The following is a 27,403-nucleotide window of genomic DNA, read 5'->3' on the forward strand; positions in this document are numbered from 1 at the left end:
GTAATGTTCTATGATTCTATGAAGTTAGAGAAGCACAGTTTGAAAGTAACTATGGGACCATATATTGACATTTTTGACCTCCAAAAGCCTGAAAGTAGATCTCAAGAAATTTAGGACAATTAGAGAAATGCCAAGACCCAGCAATATTAAAGTAGTCCAAACATTTTTGGGAATGGTTATGTATTTAGCAAACTTTTTTAACCAGTTGTCTGAGAGCTGTGAGATCCTGAGATAAACTAAGACACTTTATAAAAGTGGACAGATCAGTATGAGTATTAGCAGGTGATTGTCCTCTATGACCTCCTGAGGTCTCTTCCAATCCTATGAAGACTAATTACAGAGGTAGCCATGTTAGCCTGTACCTTCACAAAAGAAAAAGACAATATTACTATTTTGTTAGTTTTTAAAGTGCTACATGACTGTTTTTTTGTTTTGTTTTGTTTTGTAAACATTAAATTGTTGTGAAAAGTGTATTATTGAATCAAGAGCATAAAATACCCAGTGTGCAGGGCCTATACTCTTAAGTACAACAAGAAGCCCCACGGCACCTTATCAACTGACAGATATTTTGGATCATAAGCTTTCGTGGGCAAAGACCCGCTTCATCAGATGTTATTAAGTAAAGTTTCAACCAGTCTTGGAACTTCTCTATTGTATTCTTGTCTTGCGCTTTAAGAAATCCTCTCTCAAATCTCCCTGGAAGAGCTGCTGCCACTTCAGCATATGACAAGATAAAAAGATTAGAAAAAAGTAAATTGTTGTGTTCACATGGAATTTTCCTCAGTTGAATCCTTCTGAATCAGTAGTTCTCATGCACCCCTCTTTACCAGTCACCAGAGATGAGATGGCTGTCAAAGATTGATCTGGTGTCACGAAACCCCTTCATTACCTTATATTTAAAGCTTGCTTAACACTAGTTGAAATGAACACTAAAAATAAGAGCACTATTTCTAGACTGACTATTGAACTGTGCTCCGTGCAAAGGATGAATGTATCACATATATGTAATTTGCAGCATTTTCAAGATCTGATTCTTTAAACAAATGCACAGTTGTGATCTCAGAGCGCTTCAGCTGCTCACTGGAAACAGAGCACTTTGAGAATGAAAGTGCACAGTCTTTTGGCAGTGTTTTTATATTACATTTCATAGGATGTTTGTAGCAAGTATCTGACAACATTAACTTATTTAATGCATTTTCAAATAGGCTGAAGACATTTTAAATAATTCTTGAAGTGCTGTCATTATGTTGTCAAGCTCCATGCAATTTTTATTAAAAATGAGCAAAAATCTTTCAGCATTCCGCATACTATATTCAATATAGCTGACAAGACTGGGCTCATAGTACTACTCCTTGTCTCCCTACCTTGCTTTTCAGTGATAGGTTGGCTAGAACAACAACTCTTTCAGCAGCTTGCAGTGGTGTGGCTAGTTAGCCTTACAGGACTTCTATTACGCAGGCTGAGTGTTTGATTTCTCTCCTATGACAAACCTCACTTTTGTTTTGGTTCCCAGCCCCCAAATTGTTTGGGTGAGACAGTAAGCCTGGGCTGAGGAAGAGAAATGCCTATTCCACAAGAGAAGAGCAACTGTAGAAGGCAGGACAGTATCTCTTACCTTCTATTGGGGTGCAGGTGCCTAGGGGACCATATTTCCCTACGCTGAGTACAGGACACCTGGTAAGATTACTCATTCAAGTGAGCTCAAGGGCAGTCAATCGGAACTATGTGGTATAAAAGGTTCAAATTTTTATTTACCTTCTTATTTTTAATGTTTGCATGGAGAAAGATGACACACACATTCCCTACACCTTTTTCATATGAGTAAGGGGATGGCTGATTGACCTGACCCAAGCTATCCCTACCCAGTGATCACCACCCTCCATGACTGACTGGGAGCCTGGGACAGACCTGGTACTTGGTGCCACATCTTCCCAAGGCAACATGTGCGGGGCAGGTAGGATTACAGGACATCCTCTCCAGATTTCTGTTGGCGTTCACACCAGAACGTGGCAAGCAGCAGCCTTTCAGCATCATGACGGAGGGAAGTAGATGGGAGTTTCTTCCAGAAGAGAGAGGCTGGGGGTTGAAATAAGGACAACCCGGCCTGTATATTTCCACAGATTCTCTCTTCCCTACTACCCCCATCTCCCACCCACTCCCCTATGGCTAGAAGCAGCTTTTCCTTTCCTACTTGCACAGTGTAGAAAGGCAGGTAGCGCCTCCAAACTGCTGCGGGACACTGACATAACTCAGTTGCCCCTTGTCCCCTAGCTACTGTGCAGACAGGAAAGGATTAAGCCCTAAACATGCATGGAGCACCAGGGAACCTGACTGAGGGCTTCAACCAGCCCAGTCAGAGAGGTAGCTCAGTCCCCTCCTGCAAAGGAACCCCTCACTTTGGCCTCACCAAAGAGCCACAAAATACACTAGGAGGCACAAAATACACTAGCACCAGGCCCCCAGAAGAGTTAATCCAGCCCTGGGGAGTAAGCCCTGAGCCTCAGTGCCTTCCCCCCTGCCCCTGTGTGGTTGGAGCTTGAGAGGAGTGCCTTTACTTCCTGCTCCTCATACGGGGACCACATCTGTGAGAAGGTTTTCTTCTCCTCACTTGGGGGGCAGGTCAGTGAGGGTTGGGTCCCCCCTTTTTCTGTGGGTCATCGGTCCCCAACCCAAAAAAAGGTACCCACCCCTGTTAAACAATCAATCTGTTCACAGCCTGGGTGGCATCAAAACTGTAGGCAAAGCATGCAGTGTAAGCGTGGGACATTCCTTAACTAGATGAAGTCATGCCTCATCCCACCTGGGCCAGAACAGCTTGTCTGCCACACACTGCACTTTACCTACCATTGATGCTGCTTACGAGAGCTGCCTATCATTTTGTGCTCCGGCTTCTATTCTGGACATTACGGTCAATGTTTCTTCTATTTTTTTCCCACTCACGCACAGAATAAATTTTGTTATGTGCACCGAGGAACTGGTATATTCCAGTTATACATATATGATGGGATTTAAATTAGCTGTTACCATGCCAGAAAGAGATCTTGACATCACCACAGTAGTTCTCTGAAAGCTTCTGCACCTTGTGCAGTTGCAATCACAAAGGTTATTGCTAGGTGTGGGATTATTAGGAAAAAGATAGAAAATACTATAGAAAATCGCATCATGCCACTATATAAATCCATGGAATGCCTGCACCTGGAATACTCTGTCCAGTTTTGTGAGACATGATCTGATGAAGTGGGTCTGTCCCACAAAAGCTCATCACCGAATAAATAATTTTGTTAGTCTTTAAAGTGCTACACTTCTGCTGTTTTGTTCTGTTACCATCTCAAAAAGCAGATGGTGGAACTGGAAAAGTTTCAGAGAAGGTCAGGTACTTGGTACTAGGGGCCTAAAGAGGCCCTCAAGAACTGTTTAAAGAATTATCAATGAACTGGAAGAAAATATGAAATCACTGTTGGCAACTTGTGGGTGACAAAATGCTGGAGAGCAGAGTGAAGCCAGGGCAATGACACAGAATGATCTGGATCCCTTGGGAAGCTGGAGCTATGTAACAAAATGGGGTTTTCACGAAGCTAAATGCAAGGTCCTACCCTAGCTCCAAAGGCTTTCAGGCCATGCTGTTGAAATGGGGAGCTGTCCTCATGCAAGCAGTGACTCGGAGAAGGATTTAGGGGTCATGCACAACCAGCAAGCCATTCAACAGGAGCTCCCAGGGCAATGCTGTGGGGAATACAGCTAAAGCCACCATTAGACATATGAGCAGAGGAGTGAAAAGGACAGGGGGGTGATGCACACCACAGAGACAGAGATTGGATACTACAGCGTGTTTTAAGACCCATGGTTTTTTTTGAAAAGATGTTGAAAAGTTGGAGATGGGGCAGCAAAGAGACCAGTGTTTTGAGGGATGAAGTAAAACACCTTTTTGTGATACTGAAAGGAGCCCAATCTTCTTAGCTTCTACAAAAGAAGGCTTCAGGTCACTTCGCTGAAGTGTCTAAGTGCCCTCCTGGACAGAAAATGTCAAGTATTAAAGGGCTATTTAATGTCACTGAAAAAGGCACAACAGAACCGGTGGCTGGAAGGTGAAAACAGACAAATTCATATTAGAAATAAGGCGCACATATTTCACAGTGAAGATGATTCACCATTGGAAGAAACTACTAAAGCCAATGATTGAGTGTCCATTTCTTAATGTCTTCTAATTGTAAGGCCAATTTACCCAAACTGTCGGCAGGAGAGATGGAATCCTGTGACCTGAGGGACTATAGCCATGTGCTCTACCACACCAGCTAAAAGCCAGCTGGATCTCAGCCAAGACAGTAGAGCAGAGACTTCACTCCACATTGCCTGTGGTTTCAGTGCCTCTGGGGTTACGTAACAAAGACTAGATGCCTTTGGGGTGTGTGCTTGGCTCAAACCTTACTCTGATCTAAAGGAAGGCTGGGATATGCAGGGGTTAGATTCAATATTCTAATAGTCCCTTCAAGTCTTAAATTAATGAAAAACTCAGTATGGCATAGGGAGCAACCTCTAGGGCTTTATTGTGTAGCTGGCTTCATCCCCAGGAACAAAAATATTGTCTCTACATACCCTTGTATACCTTCTACTAATTCTGTAGTCTACTGTCACCTGCTGCCTCCTTCTTAATTTTCCCTCTCAACAGCAAACATCGGGTCACTCAGCCCATGAGTATTTTGGCAAAATCCACTAGCTAAACACCTGAGAAAGAAATTCTTTGTAGTATCTCAGAGATGGGCACAGGACATGGAGAAGCAGATTAAGGGAGTAGCTACAAGAACCTAGGTAAAAACATAGTTTGCAGGTTACAAAAAGGAGCATGGAGAACTGGGAGATTTCAGTTTTACTTTTATGAAGAAGAGGTGACTTGGTTTCCCCCCCTTGCATTGTATTCACTAAGGCTGCAAGGGTTAACTTTGTCTTCTTCTTATGGGAAGGTCTGAAAGCTATGAGATTTTGGAAAAATGAAAACTTGAAACTATTATATTGATGCTATAAGCACACAAACTATTTAATGACTGCTTCGTTACTGTAGTTAACCTGATAACTCACAAGAGGAGGGGCGATTCTTTTTTAAATCCAAAGTGGCATACTGAATCTGGTCAAAGAAGTGAAGACAGCTGACCCAGCTGCTAACATTGGCCACACCGTCATTTCATTAACCTCTTTGTAGGGGGGAAAATACCAAAGAACCCCTCCGCAGTAGCATTTAACTTCAAAAAGAGGAACAACACAAAAATGAAAAAGTAAGTTAATCAAATATTAAAAGGAACAGTCACAAGATTGAAGATCCTGAAAGCATTATGAAAACTTTTTAATGACTCAATAAGACGGGGTCAGAAAAAATGCATACCAAAGTTAAAAACAAACACCAGTGAGAGGATCAAAAAGTGTCATCATGGCCAAGCAACACAGTAAAAAAGGCAGTTAGAAGCTAAAAGGCATCCTTTAAAAACTGGAAGTCAAATCCTTCCAAGAGAAACAGAAATGAACATAAATTGACAGATCGAGTATAATTAGGCTAAAATAGAATTTGGAAAGCAACTTAACAAAAGACAAAACCGAACAGCAAAATATTTCAAACACATAAGTAGGCAAGTCTACCAAACAAGAGAGGTGTCACTGGATGAAGCAGTCTAAGGAGCACTAGAGGAAGAGAAAGCCACTTCAGTCTAATGAGCAGTAAAGGAAGAGAAAGCTAAATGAATTATTTACATCGCTGTTCTCTGCAGAGGAGACGAGGGAGATTCCACACCTGTGCCATTCTTTTTGGATGACAAATCTGAGGAACTGTCCCAGATAGAGTTGTTTTGGAACAAACAGATAAATTAAACAGTAAGGCAGCAGAGATGACACCAAAGGCAACTCTGACATAGAGAAAGACCATAGGCACCCCAGGACCTATGGGGCTTCAGCCAGCAGTTGGCCTGCCATGGGAAAGCTAGAAGTAAGCCAGTAATGCAGAAGATCAACAGGATTTCTTCCAGCAGAACAAAGACTGCAGAAAGTAGGCAGAAAATCCCACATCAACAAAACAATAACGCAAAGAAGGAAACTGGTTTGACAACCCACACATTTGATGGACTATGGAGCCTAACAGGCTGCAGTGGGCTGGCAGTAATGGTCAAGCTCCTACAATAAGTAACCTACTAGTGATGTCTGGCCCCTATAAGTCAGCAAATGATTGCAACAGAGAGACATTAACAAAATTTGTGAAAAGCAAATATGTTGTAACTTGAATGAAACATGGAAGGAACAGCACAGATAACAGGAGGAAAAGTTTGGAAAAGAGATTTGTGCAAATGAATCAAATGCGAGCTTGAGTTTCTTCATCTCTATACATAGTTTCTTAATAAAAAGCCTGTTAGTTTCACAAGCTTGTAGTCCTTTTGTGTTATTACTAAGCATATACTAAATATATGAAACCTGAAGCAATATTTATAAAAATTAAATTACACTAGATGATGCATATTAGAATGAAAGACTGAAATCATATAAAAAGAAGTGAATTTCCATGCAATCTTCATGGAACAAAATCATAAAACAGGACGCATGAGGAAATCACTGATTATCTAAACATAATTCTTCTGAGAGTAATAGTGACCATAGCAGAATGCAAGCTATCTGAAGGACATTATTGTATTGAACACTTATTTTAATGATCCACTGATAAATGAGGTAAACTTTAGAATTTTCCCAAAAGTGTCTTTTCTAAACCTGAAAACAATAAAGCCAGTATAAAGCTGTCTTAATTTTCTACTCCCGTATTAATATCTCTCTCAAAGCCATGCTTGGTAAAACAGCTTTGATTAAACATTTCATATGACTGTAAGTTTCCTGGAGGGAATGGAATTGTCAGGTGTTTCAGTCATATTCCAGATGGCAAGAAATTTGTTCAGTCACACACTACTTTACCCACTGGCCTGCATGCTATGGAATTCATTTGTAAATATAGAAACCTTATAGTACAATTTGAAGAAGTTAAAAAATACACATTTCTACCTGTAACATAAAGCAATTTATATACACTCATCCCTCGCTCTACGAGCACAATTGGTTTCCAACTTTGTGCTCGTAGGTGAAAACTCATGAGGGACACTAAATTGTCATTAAAATACACGTAAAAGTCTCCAATTGTTTTCTAGAGCTTGGCAAAGGAGTGGCAGTAGGTGGCGTCACTCTTGAAAGGTAAGCGAACCTTGGGTTTGGGGGTTGGAAAAGGTTAAAGGCTGGGGGCAGGTTGGGTCCATGAGTGGGAGGGAGAGGCTGTGTCTACACGTGCACGCTACTTCGAAGTAGTGGCGCCAACTTCGAAATAGCGCCCGTCACGGCTACACTTGTTGGGCGCTATTTCGAAGTTGAAATCGATGTTAGGTGGTGAGACGTCGAAGTCGCTAACCCCATGAGGGGATGGGAATAGCGCCCCACTTCGAAGTTGAACATCGAAGTAGGGCACGTGTAGACGATCCGCGTCCCACACCATCAAAATAGCGGGGTCCGCCATGGCGGCCATCAGCTGAGGGGTTGAGAGACGCTCTCTCTCCAGCCCTTCCGGGGCTCTATGGTCATCGTGTGCAGCAGCCCTTAGCCCAGGGCTTCTGGCTACTGCTGCTGCAGCTGGGGATCCATGCAGCATGCACAGGGTCTGCAACCAGTTATCAGCTCTGTGGATCTTGTGTTGTTTAGTGCAACTGTGTCTGGGAGGGGCCCTTTAAGGGAGAGGCTTGCTGTTGAGTCTGCCCTGTGACCCTGTCTGCAGCTGTTCCTGGCACCCTTATTTCGATGTGTGCTACTTTGGCGTGTAGACGTTCCCTTGCAGCGCCTATTTCGATGTGGTGCTGCCCAACATCGAAGTTGAACGTCGACGTTGCCAGCCCTGGAGGACGTGTAGACGTTATTCATCGAAATAGACTATTTCGATGTCGCTACATCAAAATAAGCTATTTCGATGTAGAGTGCACGTTTAGACGTAGCCAGAGTTTTCAAATTTACATTGTTTTGCATTTATCAACATTAAATTTCATCTGCCATTTTGTTGCCCACTCACCCAGTTTTGTGAGACCCTGTTGTAGATATTTGTAGTCTGCCTGAGACTTTAGTATCTTTCATAGTTGTGTATCATCTGCTAATTATGTCACCTCAGCGATTACCCCTTTGGCTGTTACTCCTATACAATTCAACACCTTGATTCAAAGCCCATTTATGTTTTAGAAAGAGAACACAAGTACTTAGCTCATACATTAATTTATTCTTTATTTCTACTAAATATGTTTTTGAAATGGGATGGCTAATAGTATTCATTTTTAAAGACACTGATTTTCCTTGTATAATTGTCTTGTAACCAACGCAATTTACCACGGTGACCTGAGTCTTAATAATAGAGAGGGAGCCATGATAGTCTATACACTATCAAAACAAACAGGCAGTCAAGTAGCACTTTAAAGACTAACAAAATAATTTATTAGGTGAGCTTTTGTGGGACAGACCCATTTCTTCAGACCATAGTCTGAAGAAGCTTTGTCCACGTATCTATTCTGGCAATACCATCACTGGACCTAACCAGGTTAGTCACAGAATCACAGGCACATTCTCATGCTCCTCAACTAACATCATATATGCCATCATGTGCCAACAATGCCCAGATGCGTTGTATATTGGACAGACTTCAAACTCTCTCAGACAAAGACTTAATGGGCACAAAACAGACATCAAAACATTCCTGATCCACAAACCAGTTAGTCTACATTTTAATGGAGTGGGCCATTCTGTTAATGACTTACGAGTTTGTGTCTTATTGAAGAAGAATTTTCAGTCTGCTTTAGAAAGAGAAGCTGCTGAACTCTCTTTCGTATTCAAATTCAACACATTAAGATGTGGTTTGAACCGGGATGCAAATTTTCTGGCACATTATAGGGGTTCTTTGGCATACTAGGCTTAATCTAATTCTTGACTCCCCCCACCCCCGGCCCCTCTGCTCTCTGATTTGCTCACCTTGATAATTTTTTTCTGATTTGTCAACTTTGATTACTGTTTTTGGTTCTCTGTGCCTTAAATATTGAGTCTGTTCTGGTCTGGCTATGGTCTGAAGAAGTGGGTCTGTCCCACGAAAGCGCACCTAATAAATCATTTTGTTAGTCTTTAAAGTGCTACTTGATTGCTTTTTTGTTTTGACCTGAATCTCTGCAAAAACACAGAAACATACAAGAAAATTCAGATTCCTAGGAATGACTTTGCTTATAGTCCAAGAAGTCTTTATACTTTTATTGATTTCTATTTCATAATCTTAATGCAGGAGAGTTGTGAGGATAAACTGGTGAATATTTGCAAGTTGTTTGCATACATCGAGTTGGGGACCTAGAAGTGACTAGATTAATAGACGAATAGGATAACACTGTGTGTAAACAGATCATTTAGATGATGTGTACTTCCTAGCAGATTATGTACCTCAAGCCAATCCACTAACATTCGCTTGATTTTACTATTGGTTTGATTCATAAAGGGATTATTATTTATGGTGCTTCAAATATTTTCCATAACTTTGTGACAGGCTTTTTAAACATGACACCTTTCCACATCAGTCCAGAAAAAAAGGAACTTTCCTGAACTGAACTGAGCTTATTGTTTTGCTGTTGTTGCTGCAAAAAAGGACAGCACAAAGCCTTACTGGCAATAGCAACATGCAAACAACAAATTATGGCAACCTCATTATGGGGCAGAAACATTTTATTTCAAGCTTTAAAATACAATTCTTGTTTAATTTTCAATACCCACAAAAGATGGTGGATGGGTTCTGTGTTTTCAGCTTGCCAAATACCTTTCTGTTTAAGTTTATATCACTTTCCCACCTCTGAAGCAACAAAGAGTTGAACCTCTCCAGTTCAGCACACTCTCACCCAGCAACATCGGTAATCCAGCATGATTTTAGTTAACTGGATGACCACTTATTGGGTCTCACAGTCACATAAAGTTTGTTTACAGCCACCAGTCCTGGCTCTCGGTGTTCTGTGCTGATATTTAGCTGTTGTTTCCCTCCAAATGTCTTCTAAGACACTAGTAAGGAGTGGAGATGTTGGTAATGCTTCTAGACAATATTCACTTCCTGTAATTCAGCAAATTCTCTCTGGCACTGGTCAGGTCCTGAGGGTGCAGGACTAGAGAGGTTCAACCTGCATTGTCTTCAGCGAAGTGAACTAAAAAGTTAGGGGCAAGTTACCAGATGAAGGCTTCTTAAATAACAATGTCTGACATGAAGGATTCCTGGCTCTTTAAAAATTAGGCACTATGGGGCTCAAGACTGCCAGCCTGACTTCATAGTCACTTAAAGTAATCAGAAAATTTGGGGGAAAATTAGATTGCTTCCAGTTATTTCACTTTAAAAGCAGCCTTACGTTTGGTATTCCTTATTATGATTAGTCACTTCATATCAACCAGGATCATTTCAGACCCTTGCTGTAAATTTGCCCTTGTTTTATTTTTGGTGGTTTTGTTTTGTTTTTTGTTTTTACTTTTTGTTTTGTTCTTGGAGCAATTATGGGTCACATTGGCTACGTCTACACATGAAGCCTACATCGAAGTAGCCTATTTCGATGTGGCGACATCGAAATAGGCTATTTCGATGAATAACGTCTACACGTCCTCCAGGGCTGTCAACGTCGATGTTCAACATCGACGTTGTGCAGCACCACATCGAAATAGGCGCAGCGAGGGAACGTCTACACGCCACAGTAGCACACATCGAAATAAGGGTGCCAGGCACAGCTGCAGACAGGGTCACAGGGCGGACTCAACAGCCAGCCGCTCCCTTAAAGGGCCCCTCCCAGACACACTTGCACTAAACAGCACAAGATACACAGAGCCGACAACGAGTTGCAGACCCTGTGCGTGCAGCATGAATCCCCCGCTGCAGCAGCAGCAGCCAGAAGCCCTGGGCTAAGGGCTGCTGCACACGGTGACCATAGAGCCCCACACGGGCTGGAGAGACAGCGTCTCTCAACCCCCCAGCTGATGGCTGCCATGGAGGACCCCACAATTTCGACGTTGCGGGACGCGGATTGTCTACACGGGCCCTACTTCGACGTTGAACGTCGAAGTAGGGCGCTATTCCGATCCCCTCATGAGGTTAGCGACTTCGACGTCTCGCTGCCTAATGTCGAAGTTAACTTCGAAATAGCGCCTGATGCGTGTAGCCGCGACGGGCGCTATTTCGAAGTTAGTTCCGCTACTTCGAAGTAGCGTGCACTTGTAGACACAGCTATTGTGTCCAGTTTTTGGCACATACACAGGGCTGGGACAGGTTGGTGCAGCTGCTCTTTATTCTCTTTTGTGCATGCAGATGGCCAGTGCTTTCTCCTACACAAAAATGTTCCAGAACTGAAGCCCCAAACCATCCACATAAGCTTACTCCCCCCTGCAGTCCCAAATCACCCTCCTACTGCCCCACCCCCATTCAACCCGTGCAGCCCCAGCCTCACCTCCTCAGGCCCCCTCCCCCAGCTCACCCTCCCCCACAACCCTGGCCCAACCCCCTGCACGACCATGAGGCCCCAGCTCAACCTTCTTGGCCCGCATCCCCCAGCTCAACCCCCATCACTGTCCTGGCTCAATCCCCCATATGGCTCCCTTCCACCCAGCTTAACCCCTGTTCACAGCTGTGTGTCCCCACCCCCTCCCCCAACCTCTTTGCAGCCCTAACACACCCCAGGCTTAACCCCCCCGCAACACCCGACTATGGCCACAACCCACCACCAGGTTTAAACCGCCCCCTGCACCTACCCTCCCAAGCCCAGGACTGACTCCCCCTGTTCTTGCTGCTTCGCCAGCCATGCAGCTCCCCCCATGTACAGCCACAGGAGCAGCTCCCTGACCTATGTGCTGAAAAAGCAGGAGTCAATTTAATTTGTTGAATGGTCCAGCTGGCCATTAAACCAATTAAATCAAGTCCTGCTCTTTCCTTTGCAGGCAGGGAGCCAGAGGCAGAGTGGCAGCAGCGGCACCTTTTAAGAAAGCCGGGAAAAAAAGGTGGTGGAATGCAGTTGTGCTGCATTCTGCTGGAATAAAGCCCTGCAGATGGCGAGAACTGCAGTTCTGCTCCCTCTGTGTAAAGAGACAGAAACCAGACTGGAGAAAGTGGGCCATGGCATTGCCTCCCACTAACTAACTCCCAGATGCAGAGGGAAGTATTTTAGACGTGTTTCTCAGCTTTTTTAGTATAAGAGTCCAGCCTGCTGCCTTCCTAAACTGTGTAAGGGAGATTTCATGGTCCAGTCTTTGAGAAACTCTGTTCTAGACAAAACAAAAAAGCAGTCCAGTAGCACTTTAAAGACTAACAAAATAATCTATTAGGTGGTGAGCTTTCGTGAGACTGACCTGCTTCTTCAGACCATAGCCATATTAATGTGGCTATTTCTGTTTCTGTTCTAGACACTAAAGTGGTTACAGGCAGACAAGAGTATACCTATAGAACTCCAGGAAGCAGTGTAAATAACAGTTAAGATATAGGTTTTCTGAAGGGTGTAAAAGAGGAACGGGAAGAGTCATGGCACATGACAACTGGGAAGACAAATATCTTTTATTGAATCAACTTCCATTGGTTCTTCTTCACATGCGGGAATCTAGGAATTAGGATGACACCAAAGCATACAACTCCCTGAGCTATGAGGGAAGACTGAAAGAACAGGGCTTGTTTAGTTTACAAAAGAAAAGACTTAGAAGGGACATGATAGTGATTTTCAAGTATCTCAAAGAAGGTCACAAGGAGGAGAGAGAAAAATTGCTCTCCTTGCCTCTGAGGATAAGACAAGGAGCAAGGGGTTTAAACTGCAGCAAGAGACGTTTAGGTTGGACATTAGGAAAATATTCTTAACTGTCAGGGTGGTTAAACACTGGAACATATTACCTAGGGAGATTGTGGAATCTCTATCACTGGTGATATTTAAGAGCAGGTTAGACAGACACCTATTGGGGACGGTCTAGATGGTGCTTGATCCTCCTATGAGGTCCTCTCGAGGTCCTTTCCCGTCCTAGTGTTCTGTGATCCCTGACTTAGGATGGCATGAAAGGGAAAACTTTTAAGAGAAGGAAATATACACCATTGAGGAAGAAGTCCTAGCACCTGATTCAGTGCTATATGATTCCAGTTTTACATCAGTGTAACTCTTGATTTCAATGGAGTAATCAGTAGTGCATCACATCCATACATTCTTTTTTTCTTTTCTCAGGGCATGTCTACACTTCAGGTCAATTTTCCAGAGTTTGATTTCATGCATCTGGTAGAGACATGCAAAATCAATCTGTCTGGGTTCAGCAATCAACTTCTGTACTCCTCTGTACTCTTGTGAGGAGTAAGGAAGGTCGACAGGAGAAACGCTCCTGGCAACCTCCCTCAGTGAAGACAGTCATGTAAATCAATTTCAGATATGTCGATTCTAGCTAGGCAATTGCCATAACTAGAATTGTGTATCTGAAATAGACTTACCTGCCTCGTGTATATCTGGCTTCAGTGTGGCAATAGTGGCAGAACCCTTTTCGTTTTGTATTATTTCAACATGTGTTTTCATTCCTTAGTTCAAATGTACATAATAGGCCAGATACCCAAGGAAGTATGCTTCTCCAAGGGTATTACAATAAACTATTAAGAGTGGGTTTGCCTTCAAATTTTGTTTGTATTGACTTTCCCCTAGAGTGCCTGTTAAGTTTGAGCTGCCCTTAATTGTGTGTGAAGAATGATTATTGTGCTGCTAATGGGCACTTGTTGCTGTCAGCATGCTTGACTGTGACTAAGTCAATTTATAAAAGTACATTTTGTATTTCAATTTTTGTCCCTAAATATTCAGCAATCATTCTTTCCCTGCAGGTATACCCCAGATATAGCTTATTATACAGGCCATTTGTTATTCCATTCCAGTAAGAACCAACCATTGTTACAAGTACTATCCAGCTATTGCCTTGTCTAGGTATATCCATATCTGTTTGTTTTCTTCCCTGCCCCACCTCCACACTATATCAGGTTCTCACAATCAGTGACTAATGCTATCAGGTAAGTATGCAAGCAGTCCCCACCAAGCAGTCTGGCACCTTGCAGGGAAATTTTCTATTATTTTTCTTAAATATTCCAACTTCTCCTTCCCATACAGTGATCATACATGCAATCAGTCATCCTGCAAGCAGAGTTGTTAGCAGGCAAATACACTGCACTAGCAAAGCCCAATATAGGATCAAGGTCTTCCCCCAATAGGCCAGAGGTACTCTTCAAAAATGTTCTGAACCTCCACATGCCTTAAGGCAGAGCAACAGCCACAAAGCTTCCAACAAGCTTAGCTATGCAATATTTATTACAGTATTCTCCAAGGTTCATGGGCCTCTGACTTTCAAAATGTTAATTTAAGCAATTTTATAGCATTTTAAGAAATATGTAATCCCTTCCTGACCCTACAAGTTCCCCTTTCAGAAAATTGATACTGCCAATAAGTCAATTAATAAAGTATATTATTAGATGGTTTCATATTTTGAAACAAAATGTTTGCATAATAATACAGAAATAGAATCTGAAGCAAACTTCAAAATATGAAATTCTCCATTGGGATATACTCACACATATTGTGGACCAGAGAGTACAGCATGACTCAAAAGTGGCATGAGCAAATGCATCATTTCCAGTCTGTAGGCAGTGGGTAACCAGACTGCCTGAAGTTCCCCCAACAGCTGACACCTGCTCAGGAGCTCATACTGCAACTGGAGATTAGTGGGGTGTAGGGAAGCCCCAACCACATCTCCTTTGCCAGGGGCATAAACGTGGGAAACATTAGAGCCAATATTCTGTTTCTACATCACTACAGAATCTATCCCCTCAGGAATGATTCTCCTGTGGCCACTGCACCAGCTTTATGTCTATAATCTGCCACCAGCACAGTGAAAAGCAGCCACAGTGGACCCTGGGCTCTGAGCCATTTTGTAAAGGACACTGTACAAATACCACCAGAAGATTTGGTTCCTGCTCATGTGTGTTTATACTCTAGAGAGATAATCTGTTCATAGTTTATTACATTAAATAATAGACTCTTTATAAAGGTAAGGCCAGATTTTGATTTCAACTGCACTGATGTAAATCCAGTGTAACTCATTAAATTCCATCAACCAACAGATTTGTACCCTGGAGTCCAGATTATCTTCAGGATAACAGAAAATTTTTCCATTTTGCATTATACAAGAGTCACCTAGACCGATATTTCCATCAAATTTCTTATGCATCCATTTACTTCCCTACTCTATGTCCAGAAATATTTACAGAGCTTAGTCATTCATGCATGCACACAAGTCATCAATAAATCAGCATAACACTGACTGGTTCACCTCCTTCAGGACTGCACAATGTTAGTGGATGCCAAAATACCCTCATTAGCAAAAAATAACCACTTCCATCTGGCTTGAAGCTTGTACTTCACTCTACCAGACACAGACTTGGCTACAGTGATGACATACATGTGTGATGTCCATGAACAGTCATTGTCACGCATATCTAAGAACAGAGCCAAACACTCATCCAACACGCTTGCTAATGGAATCACAGAGAGGAAATTACTCTGATGTACTTGCTCCCAGTGAATCAAATTCAAGTCTTGTCCTTGTGGTCAAAGATGTCCATGAGACTGACCCCACCTAAACAAAAGTTCATTTCTCTCTCACAATATGATGATCTCTTCCAACAGCTGTGTTCCACTGACTTGTGAAAGCAAGAAATGTAACATTCAGAGGTTCCAGACCAAAATATAGGAACTCACTACCCAAAGGGAGATAGCCATAAGTTGCATTCAGAGCTCTCTGGCTTGGCTTTCTCTCAGTCAACTCTTCTCACACAAAAATACCTCTGTGTGTGTGTGTGTGTGTGTGTATCAATTTTTTCAAACTTTTATCAGCTAATAAAGCTATTACCCATCTATTCTGAAGGAGACAAAGAGGCAGATTTTCACAGTTATTTCTATTTAAAATTGTTTGGGGTTGAATTATCAGCTTCACTGAGCTCTCCTTTCTGTCACCTAAGGAATCCCTGGCCAGGAACAGCCTCAGCTAACTATACAAAGCACTTTGCAAAGTGGTGGGGACCTAGAATCTCATCCTTTACAGGTGGACCAAATAAGAACCCACACAGGGGCCAGATAGATCTGTTTGCTCGTGTTACTGTTGTTGGTACCTCTCTAGACCATGAAACTATAACAAACCTGTACTAGCAAAGATGCGTGTTTAAGACTGTAAAAGAATTTTCAGTTGGATTTCATGTCATTCCAACTAGATTGATTTTGGCATGGCTTGTCCTGCACTTTTTATCTTGTACATCAGAGTGGCAAAAACTACCCCGTGCTCCTCCAACAGCTACCAATACCTGCCCCTTCTGTGATAAGACCTGTGGCTCCAGAATCAGGCTGATCAGCCCTCAATGGACTCACATATAGGAGGGTGACAGTAAGACATCCTACTTGTTTTCGAGTGAGACTGCCAAGGGAGAAGATCTCGTATATGAGAAGAAAATAAATATCTTAAGGAAAAATACTGACTTCTGTAAAAAGCTACTATTATTGTCACCCCTGTACTAAGCTGTTGCAGAATTCTAAAGTTTGCTGGGTGATTTCCCATGGGGGAGAAATCTGTGATATTCTGTCTGTGTATCTTGCTTTACTTATGCATGTATGTCAGTCCTGAAACAAGAGAGTCAAACAGCATACACACAGAAATCTCATCAGGAATCTCAATCCAGCACCAATACCAGGGGCACAAGGGGTAACTTTGTCACAAATATTGCTACTGATCAGAGACTAAGGTGGCAAGAAACACCCCAACTCACCTTCTGCCCAGAATCCAGCACAACCCAAGCAAGCAGCATGTCTTTCCAAGATCTAAGTCTCAAATGATGAAAAATGGAACTTGGAAGACAGGTGTAACAATGTCAGCTGCTGATGCCTACCATAACATTAGATTATGTTTTATCACTGGTTTGTAAAATTCCTCAATATAACATGACTGTTTTGATGACTTTTGTAAGTTCCAACTATTGTACTGTATTTATCTACACTTATTACAGTTACTATTAAACTCTCAGAAGATATTTAGGGGTAAATTACAGCTAAATTACAGCACAGAACACTGAGAGCCAGGACTGGTAGCAATAAACAAACTTTATGGGACCATGCCAAAATTGGCCACATCCACAATATATGGGCACCTGGCTAACTGAGATCTTGTTGGACCACCGGTGTTTACTGACCAGAGAGGACCATACTAGAGATGTTCAACCTATACTACCTTTTGCTACATTTTCACTAGAGAATGAAATATCTCTCTAGAATAATTAAAAATGCTAGCACACATCATATTTTGTCTTCTAATATGTTAATAGTTTAATCTAGAACAGATCTCCAAAAATGACTAATATATCTGGATTTAACGTCACAATCAGCACACGTCCAGGTATACTTAATCTTGCCTACCTCAGTGCAGGGAGATGGCCTAATTCACTTTTCAGTTCCCTTTAAGCCCTACATTTCTTGTCTCAACTGGTAACTCTTTTAATTCTTTTAAATTTCTTAAAAAAAAAGCTTCTTCCATATTTGTGTCCCTAACTCCTATTGATTTCTATGGGAGTTAGGAACACAAATATATTTTAAAAATCTGGCCTTAAATCTCTATTTCATTTACACGTTGAACCTTTCTCATTCACCACCCTCAGGATGTGACTGGTGCAGGATGAGAGAATTTGCTGGATGATGAGAGGTCATGTTTTCTAGCACATAGCAGCACTTCCACTGTTTACTGGGCTATTGGAAGTCATTTGGGGTAAATTATTGCTAAATAACAGCACAGAACACTGAGAGCCAGGACTGGTGACTGGAAACAAACTTTATGGGACCATGGGAAACTTGGCCACACCCATGATAAGTGGACATCTAGCTAACTAAAATCATGCCAGATTATGGAGCTTTCCAGACAAGGGAGTTCCAGATTAGAGGTTCAACCTGTACTTGCTGTTCATCTCTGACGTACTCCACGTATTTCTACAATTTTTAGAAATAAATGTGCACTGGAATGAAAGTGAATATTTACAACATATTCAGGGAAGATTTATTTTTCTAACAGACTCTCACAGAGATGGGAGGCCACATCTGGTGAGGAGCTCAGTGCTTTCAGTGAGGATATGAACTGCCTCAATTCCACTGGAAAACTATATGAACTGCAGTTGTTCAGGACCTTGCCAAATCTAACCCTTGATTCTCAGACACCAAAAAAAAAAAATCAAATTAAATTAATAAGTAAAAGCTAAAGGTCAAGAATTGCCTTATTTTAACTGTCAGGTGAGGCAGTCAGTCTCTTTTTTGCATGGCTCAACCCTGTACAAGTTCTATGTGCTGTTCTCCACAACCATGAACGCCTAGGGGGACTGAAGCTCACGTGAGAAAGTTCTGATGAGAAAAGGGAAATGGGCACATTTTACACAGTAAGAACGAAACGATAGACATAAATCAAATTGATACTAAATTTGACACAAGAGCTTTTTGCAGCCATTTCAGCAACAGATGCCTCAAGTGTTTAGAACAAAAAATAGTTTAATTTGTCTGTTGGTACTATAAAATATACACATCTCTCCCTCTACAGCAGGGGAGCCGACAACCTCCGCAGGTCCCTGGGCAAGCTGTGGGGGAGGGGGGGGCAGATCGAGCTTCCAGAAGGGCTGGGGCCTCAGGTGGAAGGGGTGAGGCTAAGGGCACAGCCAGTTCTCAGTACCCTCCAGCCTATGGTACATCACGTGCCCTCCCATCCCCTCCTACACACACTCAGCCCTCAGAGCTGCACTGAGCACATTTGTCTTAGTGTGGTGGTCCAGCAGCGATTTAGACACAGAGCTCTGGCCACTGCTGCTACCACAGTAGCAGCAGCAGCCTTGAGCCCCAGGCCCCTTTGAATCACCAGGCTCTGTGCAATTGCCACCATCCCTCCACCCCCACCTCCCACCAATCAGTGGGTTTGTTCTCAACCCTCTCTATTCCCAGTAGAACACGCAGGGATTTCATCACTGCCTTCCATCTTTGCCAATCTCTCGCTGCAGTCTTAGCTTCTTGCCAAGCCATTTGAGAGTTTCGGTTCTGCTTCTGTTGTGCATTTTCTTGTGATTCTTGGTCTGCCCCATCATCTTTTATTGCAGGGTTCCAGTCCAATGCCTGCCCTGTTATATTACTCAGGTTTTTCCTCCATGTATGACCTAGCCATCTCCATTTTCATTCCATACTTTCCTGTCCTGTTGGTTTCTGTTTCAAATGATCTACAGCCTTATGCACAATAAGTTGGGTTGAAAATCAACACTGAGACACCTAAAACCATGAGAATCAACACACAACAAGAAACATCAGTAACAATTTCTGGCAATGAAAGAGAAGAGGTTTGACATTTCACCTATCTTGGCAGCACCGTAAGTGCAGCAGGTGGAAGAGACAAAACCTTTAAAGCCAGACATGACTTAGTAAGTCTAAAGCCAGTCAGGAGGAATGGAAATCTTGCACTCCAAATTAAACTTTGAATATTTAACAACACTGTGAAGTCAGTCTTACTAAATGAGCTGTAACCTTGAAATGTAAGAGCTTACTATCTAAATTCCAAGAGTTCCTAAACTGCTGCCTTAGACAAAGATGCATCTCAGAGGGCCAGAAAAAGGAGAGGAAGAACTCTGGAGAAGGAAAATACATGTAAAGATATGACATATGTATAGTAGTACAATCAATAGCCTTATATATTGTATTTTCATTCCATTAGAGAAAGGGGTATTCTTGCTCTAATAAGATTTTTTTAAGAATGCGTTTACTTAATTAATTACTTTGGGTGAGAATCTGCCCCCACTGAACCCAATAAGGAGTTTTGTCTTTAATGTCAATGGGACCAATATCACAAGTATCTTCAAACATACAGGACCAAATTCAGCTGCGGTATGGGTGGGCATAATAACCATTAAAGCAAATGGAGATGTGCACATTGAAAGCAAGGCTGAGCTTGCACAAAATTACCCCTATATAAACTTGGAACAATACGGATTTCTTATCTGATTAATATTTACTATAATGGCTCAGCAATTGCTCGGCTTTACAGATATGTCATATTACAAACATAGGAAACATCACAGGAAAACATGCAACACCATCAAGACAGGGTCCAAAAGCGCTCAGCTCTCAGAGGGAAGGGGCAAAATGTATGGCTTCACCAAAAAGCACTGCTTCCAGTATGATGTGTTTGTGGGAAACGGGGACAGAAGAGCTATACTGTACAAATCTAAAAGTGAGTGGATGAGAAAACGTCAAGATTTTTGTCATTTACCGGTGTTTTTCTACTGTCCCAAGGCTGGGATCTGATGATGTCAGCATATACAGTGGAATTCCATTGAAGAAAACCTCTTCCTTAACCACAAATTTTAGATCTATTTTCACTATCTTCAATGAGATACAAAGCACCAAGCACCATTTCAGTGGCATTTTCCCAACAATGTGTTGAAATTTGTCTTACACTTTTTATTTTGGTGTGAGCAAATGTGGTCAGTGTCTTCAGTGCCTCAGTGATGTGTCCTCCATGTTCCGGCACATTATGCTAGTGGTATTATTGACAAGCCACTTCTTAAGTTTTAGACTTCCTCTTTTAAGCCTATCCACTCGGTTTCTGCATACGCTGAGCTCTTCTCCAGTGTGCACCTAACATTTCTTGTCTAGTTAAAATCACAGAGTTTGAAAAATGAAATTAATGTGGTTGTTATTCAGAGAAGCTTCAGGTACATTATGATTACAGATTTGCACAGTAGGTTTGCTGTTCCTGCTCCGGGCAAGCTGCTTGCAATCTGCTATACCAGCATTCTATCCACATGGACTACCAGAAACAAACAAACAAACAAGATAACTGAGGAAACACACCAAAAACAGAAAATGTGGCTAAATTCTCCCTTCTGTTGCACTCATGCAAGACTACCGAAGTCATGCAATGACAAACTGGCCCCTCGGAGTCAAGGTTTCTCGTGAGTGTATAAGATAATGATTGTTACTAATGGTTTCCTACACCCAGAGAATCAGGCCTTTCAGAGAAGTTAATCCTCTTAAATTTCTTTTAGAAAACAATCAGACCAGTCATTTGTTTGTTTACCTTTTGCAACGATTTAACTCTTGGCTCCCCATTTCTGCAGAGACAGATTTCATTGAAGCTTTGCTGCCACTGTAAGCAGATGGTTTTAATAACATTTACCTCAACTGTTTGCTTTCATTGTCTTATGACTTACCTGCTCCACATTTCAAAATAATTAATGCATTTGCAACACAGAGTAATTATTCCCACATGAACTCCTTTTTATTCTGGAATAGTATATCCATGCAAGGAATGATTTTGCTGAACTTCCCTACGTAGGTCCCTATTCAATTTATTCTCTTTTAGGCTCTGCCAGAGTCAGGCACAAGAGTCCACACTAGCAGATTACATTTTAGATCAAAGTCTTCATTGCCATTTTATGATAATAAAAATTATTGTTAAGACCCTGTTGCCAACTCCAAGCCTTCAAAATCATGAGTTCAGGTTTTAAAAAAGTCACAAGACTGGCTAACAAATAATGTTCTTTTAAAAATGGGAGTTAGTTTTATTTGTCCTCTGGTTTCTGATGCTTTAAGGTACACTTGAAACATGATTTCAAGCTTTTCTCCGTAATCTGAGGTAAACAAATTTACTTTAAAAATCCCCAAGGTCAGATTCTCAGGTAGTCAAATGAATCCAAAAGCTAGGGATTTAAAAACAAAAAAACAAAAACAGCACTCGCCTAATAGCATGAGATTTATGACAAAATAGCCAAATTTGGCAAACTGTACTGTTAAACCATGCTGCCCAATCATCAAGCAGCACTTTACATGACAGGTTGATATCATTTTACAGATGGGAAATTTAACTGAGGCCAATTTCCAAGGTCACTCAGTAAACCAGTGGTGGATCCAGGCATTAAACCAGATTTCCAGTATCTCAGTTCCAATTCTCTGTCCTCTAACCCTACCTGTCTCCAAAAAGAGGTCCCTCTGATATACAGATTTACCTTGTCTAGAACCACTTCTCCAGCTTTCTGCCTGGACCAGCTTTTTACTGCAGACAGTATCTAGCAATGTTTATTTTCAGTCTTATGCACAGTTAAAAAATGAACATAATTCTGTTACATGAAACCACCATTTACTAATCAGTACATGTTGTGTACAAAAGCTAGAGACTAGAGTCTCTAAATCAGCTACAGGGAAGAAATGTATATGACAGAGGAGTACTTAGTATGAGGGAGAGGAATGGGGAAAACAAAGGAGGGCAGGGAATTGTCAACTTATGATAGCATCCTCATTCTCACCCTGAATAGTCCCAGCCATGAGACACATTAAAGCAAACTACAGTCTCCAAGGAATTATCCATTAGCTGCGAATCTGCAAGGCGCATCAGTGCTCCAACAACTCCCATCTTCTTTGCACACTCGCTACGTCATGGCCAGGACAAGGAGAAGGCACAAGGTCCAGCTTTAACAGCTTTATGCACCGATAGGTCCTATGCTGCGGGAATTTATGTATTTATTTAATCTTTTAAAATATAAAAATATGATTGCAGAAGTTTACTTTTAAAATTTCAGTGTGTCTAGTAAATGCAGAAATGATCTCTTGCTGGAGAGTTTTAATGAAAAGTCTTTTATTAATCTTTGTCATAATTTGTCCCACTGTGATATCCTATGTTTTTATATCCCTATGGGCAGAATTCAGCTTACTGGTAAATATCTATATTGATTTTTTAAAATATAGTAAATGCCTAATTTTTAGTGGATTATCCTTAAAAATAAAGAAGGGGAGAGGCTCTGCCTTTGTAAGTCTTATCAATTGCCTCTAATGGCCAATATTTTTCCAGGCTAATTTTTTTTTAATCTGTAAGAATAGCCATAAATAACTGTTTTACACACTTGATACTTTTTTTCAATATCCATTTTCTCCCATGTATTTGCCTTCCATTTTAAAAGCTTGATTTTTTTTTCAAAATTATTTTATTGTCATGTAAATGCAGGCTGAATCTGAGCTCTTCAGAGAAAAAAAATCAGCTGTCTTCATGTTATTGGTATGTTAAATTACCATGACTGAGGGTATTCTCTGTAGCAGAGTGCAGGATCAGTTTTTATTTTCAAACACACTTGATGAGGGTCAGATTTTGACAAACATTTATACTCTGGCCATGTAATGCCATCTGTGTAGGCAAATGCTGATGCCCACTTGGAGTCCCACTCAAGTAAGGGACCACTCAGTTCACCCAGATGAAGCAGAGAAGAAGACTTCATCTCCCAATTTGTCTTTGAACATGCAGTATTCATAGGTTGAAGCAAAAAAACAAAACAAAACAAGCAAAACCTTCACGGGATAGTTTGTTGAAAAGATAAATGCTATTAGTGGAAAGACCGTATCAGAAAACCTCTCTCCATTTCCAAAGAATGGGCCTAAAAGAAAAAGGTATGTAGAACATACATAATTAAATGTGCAAAATTAGAGAGCTCTATAATACCTTTCTATCCAAAGGCATAGAGGACTATACCTTTTTCCTTAACACTGAACCATGTTTCTAACCTTTAGATTCTTGATGGTGTTTAAAATGTATATGCACATAGCAAGATTGTTTATCATCCTGAAGGTCAGATGCTCATCTAGAACCAATCAGCCATTAATCAGTGCCACTGCAGTGGATGAGTAAACAGGCCAAGCCCTGTATTCTCTCTGATATTAGGAAAGAAAACGTGACTAAGGGAGCGGGGAGAAATGCCTTCTCTTTCGAATTCAAAAAGATGTTCAAAACCCAATTTATTCTCAGTCTCTGTGGATTGCTGCTCCTCTTCCTCTACCTTAACCTTACAAGCATCTTGTCAAGGGCTGCAGGTTCTGAACCATGGTCAGTTCCAACCTTCAATCTAATAACCTGCTAAATCAGTTGCCAGAATAGAAGCTGAACTCTGGAAAAAGGATGTCACTCCTGGGATCTGTTGAATGGGACACTGGGAGCCTGTTTTGAAATCTGATCTCCTGGTATCTGAAACAGCCTCACTCCCAAGATCTGCTCCAACTAGTAGGACTATACACATGATAATTTGTATAGTCCACTTATGCCACAGGAGTGTCAGCAAATGAACCTGGCTAACCCTTCCTGAGCACTGGATGCCTAGTAGATTAGCAAGCCCCAAAGCCTAGGTCATCCAGTTGCTTTGGAGATCTATTACAGAAGCAAGACAAACAGTTGCCTGTGGAAAACACTGCACTCCAGACCTGGCTAGCACAGCTCTGCTCCTGACAGACCTGTCAGAATGGTTGGCTGGTAACTGCCATCATTTTCAGGGGGTTTACAAACCAGTGCTGACTCCTTTTCAGGATGCATCCTCAGTCCTATATTACTAGGACTGCTGTTCAGAGAAGCTTTACACTGAGCCTCCTCCTTCTTGAAGTGGGACAACCCAATATTGTTGAACTGTGAGAATTTCCTCCAAACTACGTCAGTGCTACTGGATGAGTCACAATGAATTTGGACAGCAGAGGCTGCCTTAAGGAAGAGCCAAAGGGGCATTGGAGTCTATGCTGCACAATCTGGCTACTTCACAGCCAATACAGATGGAAACAAGGCAACACAGAGGTTCCAGTTCTGTTACAGCTTTGCCTGATGTCCCCTCAAAATTCCAAGACTATTCCAATATTTTTGAAAAAACAGAAATCCTAATTCTACACTGGGACTCCAATGGAACAATATTGTCGCATCCAGGAGCCAAAATACCATTTGGATATATTTATACCATCTCAGAATAAGAGGTAACAGTGCTCTAAGAATATCTCTGGGATAAATTGGCCTAAGGTTTTATCCACAAGTTGACCTTGCTGGTTGGCACACCAGTGAGATTGATCAAGAAACATTGCTGTCTCTGATTCTGTGTGGACTACAGCTTATTAAATCAGCTAACTGTCAGGAACTGTTACCCACAATCCCAATGTCTCAGCTGCTAATCACATGAGGGCTGCACATACATTCACCAAATTACATCCATAGAGGACATACAACCTTCTGTAAATCAAGGTAGGTGATGAACAGAAGCCCATCTTAAAGACCTGACACAGACAAGATGAATATCTTGTAATGCCTTTTGGATAAATCAAGCACTGAGATTTTATAAATGTGTTATGACATATCCTGGACCAGTACATAGTAGTCTGCCTAGATAATATATTGATCTTCAACAACCCTGAACAGGATTATGCTTATGTCTAAACAGCCATGAAATGCTTACAAGTGCATGGCCCTTACACCAAACTCAAGACAGGTTCCTGCAATCAGGCCTCCGTGGAATGGTTGGGCTTTATATCATCCGCCCAAAGAATCCAGATGGACCCAAGAAAGATACAAGCCAACCAAGACTAGCCAACTCCACATATAGTATGTGACCTGCAGTAACTCCTGGGGTACGCTAATTTCTATCAATGATTTATCCTCAAATTCTCAAAACAAAATCAAGCCCTACTACTCTCCTTTGGAAAAATGTCCACTTCTATTGTTTTCCAAGGCCCCACATCCATTCAGTGAGCTGAAATGTCTTTACTGCAGCCCCATATTGGCTTACCCCAATATCACACAAGCGTTCTTTGTAGAAGCTGATACCTCCCTTAAGACAACCTCTTCCAGCAACTTGGTCTCATACAAGTGTTATCCCATGCCCTTATTAGTCAAGGAAGCTCATTGCAACTGATGTCTTTTTCTAGACATCCCAGCCATTCAGTTAACTCAACTGACTGTAAGCGTTAAAACCCAGAGACAGTGGGTCTCTGAGAATCTCCAAGAAATATTGACAGGGAGCCAGAGGAGCCAAAGGGAAGAGAGTCTGATTTTTTTTAATTGATGCAATGTTCTGTCTGCTGAAGTCTTTTGTGTGAGCAGAGGTAAGCTGAGAAAGATGCATTAGGCCAGGAAACAGGCACTGAATTTCCAGTGATAAACTGAAACAACAGATACATGAGTAGAAAGGAGATGTTTAGTCAGACACAATCAGGTTATTACCTTTAATTTTGGGGTTCAGTTTGTGGGACTTATCTGTGCTGATTTATGTACTCTCCGCTCCTCCCCTCTATATACTAACCTTTAAACTGACTCCAAGGCAACCAATTCCCTGGGCTTTAAATCTACATTGTATTTAAGCTGTAACACCTAGCAAATCTAGTATACTTACCAAGTACATCTTCTTGTTTTATTAATAAAATCACCTTTTTAAGACTAATTCCTGCATCCTGGAAGGCAGGTGGCTTTGTGTACAGGTGCCTGAGATTAAAAGGTCAGTTATTAAGAAATTGCAGTTTGTTTTCAAGCTCTCACCTGAGGGAGGATTAAGAGTTTGAGAATACCCCCCAGGGAGACATCCTAAGTGTGTCTTCCTGAGTTCTCAAAAGGGTTTTTTGCCCCATGGGTCATGGCAGACCAAGGTCAGAGCTTCTGTGACCTTGAGGAGGCTTTTTTTTTTTTAAAGCAGAAGCCTTTAGTTGCAAGGTACTTAAACGTTCTTGCAAGCCCTCACCTTCTGAATTTTACAGAATGACAGGTTCTGATTCTTGTGTTTGGATTAAACAGAGGCTGGGAACAATCAGGACTCTCAGATTCCACCAATATGGAGACCTATGTTAGAGTTCAGCTGCTGCTCCAGCAGCTGTAAGCAAGTCAGTGGCCATGTCTACACTAGCCCCAAACTTTGAAATGGCCACGCAAATGGCCATTTCGAAGTTTACTAATGAAGCGCTGAAATGCATATTCAGCACTTCATTAGCATGCGGGCGGCCGCAGCACTTCGAAATTGACGCGCCTTGCTGCCACGCGGCTTGTCCCGAGGGGGCTCCTTTTCGAAAGGACCCCGCCTACTTCGAAGTCCCCTTATTCCTATCAGCTCATTAGTAAACTTCGAAATGGCCATTTCGAAGTTTGGGGCTAGTGTAGACGTAGCCAGTAGGAGGTAGGACAGGATTGCCTAACTTTCTTACAAGCCCTATGGACAAGAATCCAAGACCTGAGATCCCTGACACTGATGTACTCGGAAAAAGCTGTTGATTTTTGTTCTTTTGATGGTTGTTCTTCAAGTTTATACCTCTATTTTTCTCAGTGGCTCTGACGTCCCACTTTTAAAGGATGCCTTTTTGCTTCCAACTATCTCTTTCACTTTTTTGTTTAGCGTCAAAAGGCTCTTTTTTGGCTATATAAAAGGGAGAAGCATAAAAACTAATGTGCTAAGTATAATGTGCCCATTATCTTTCCGCAATATCCCAGTTTCCAGCAGCAGGCAATCTTTTATTTTCTTGATGTGGCTGTA

The 27,403-nt window shown here is 41.7% G+C and overlaps 1 protein-coding gene across 2 annotated transcripts in view; it reads right to left on the reverse strand.

Moving 5' to 3' along the window:
* Positions 1-27,403, reverse strand: part of KCTD8 (potassium channel tetramerization domain containing 8) — a 146,041-nt gene that overhangs the window by 60,396 nt on the left and 58,242 nt on the right. The window lies entirely within an intron of this gene.

This window comes from Carettochelys insculpta, chromosome 4, assembly GCF_033958435.1.
Source record: "Carettochelys insculpta isolate YL-2023 chromosome 4, ASM3395843v1, whole genome shotgun sequence".
In the NCBI taxonomy this organism is placed as follows: Eukaryota; Metazoa; Chordata; order Testudines; family Carettochelyidae; genus Carettochelys; species Carettochelys insculpta.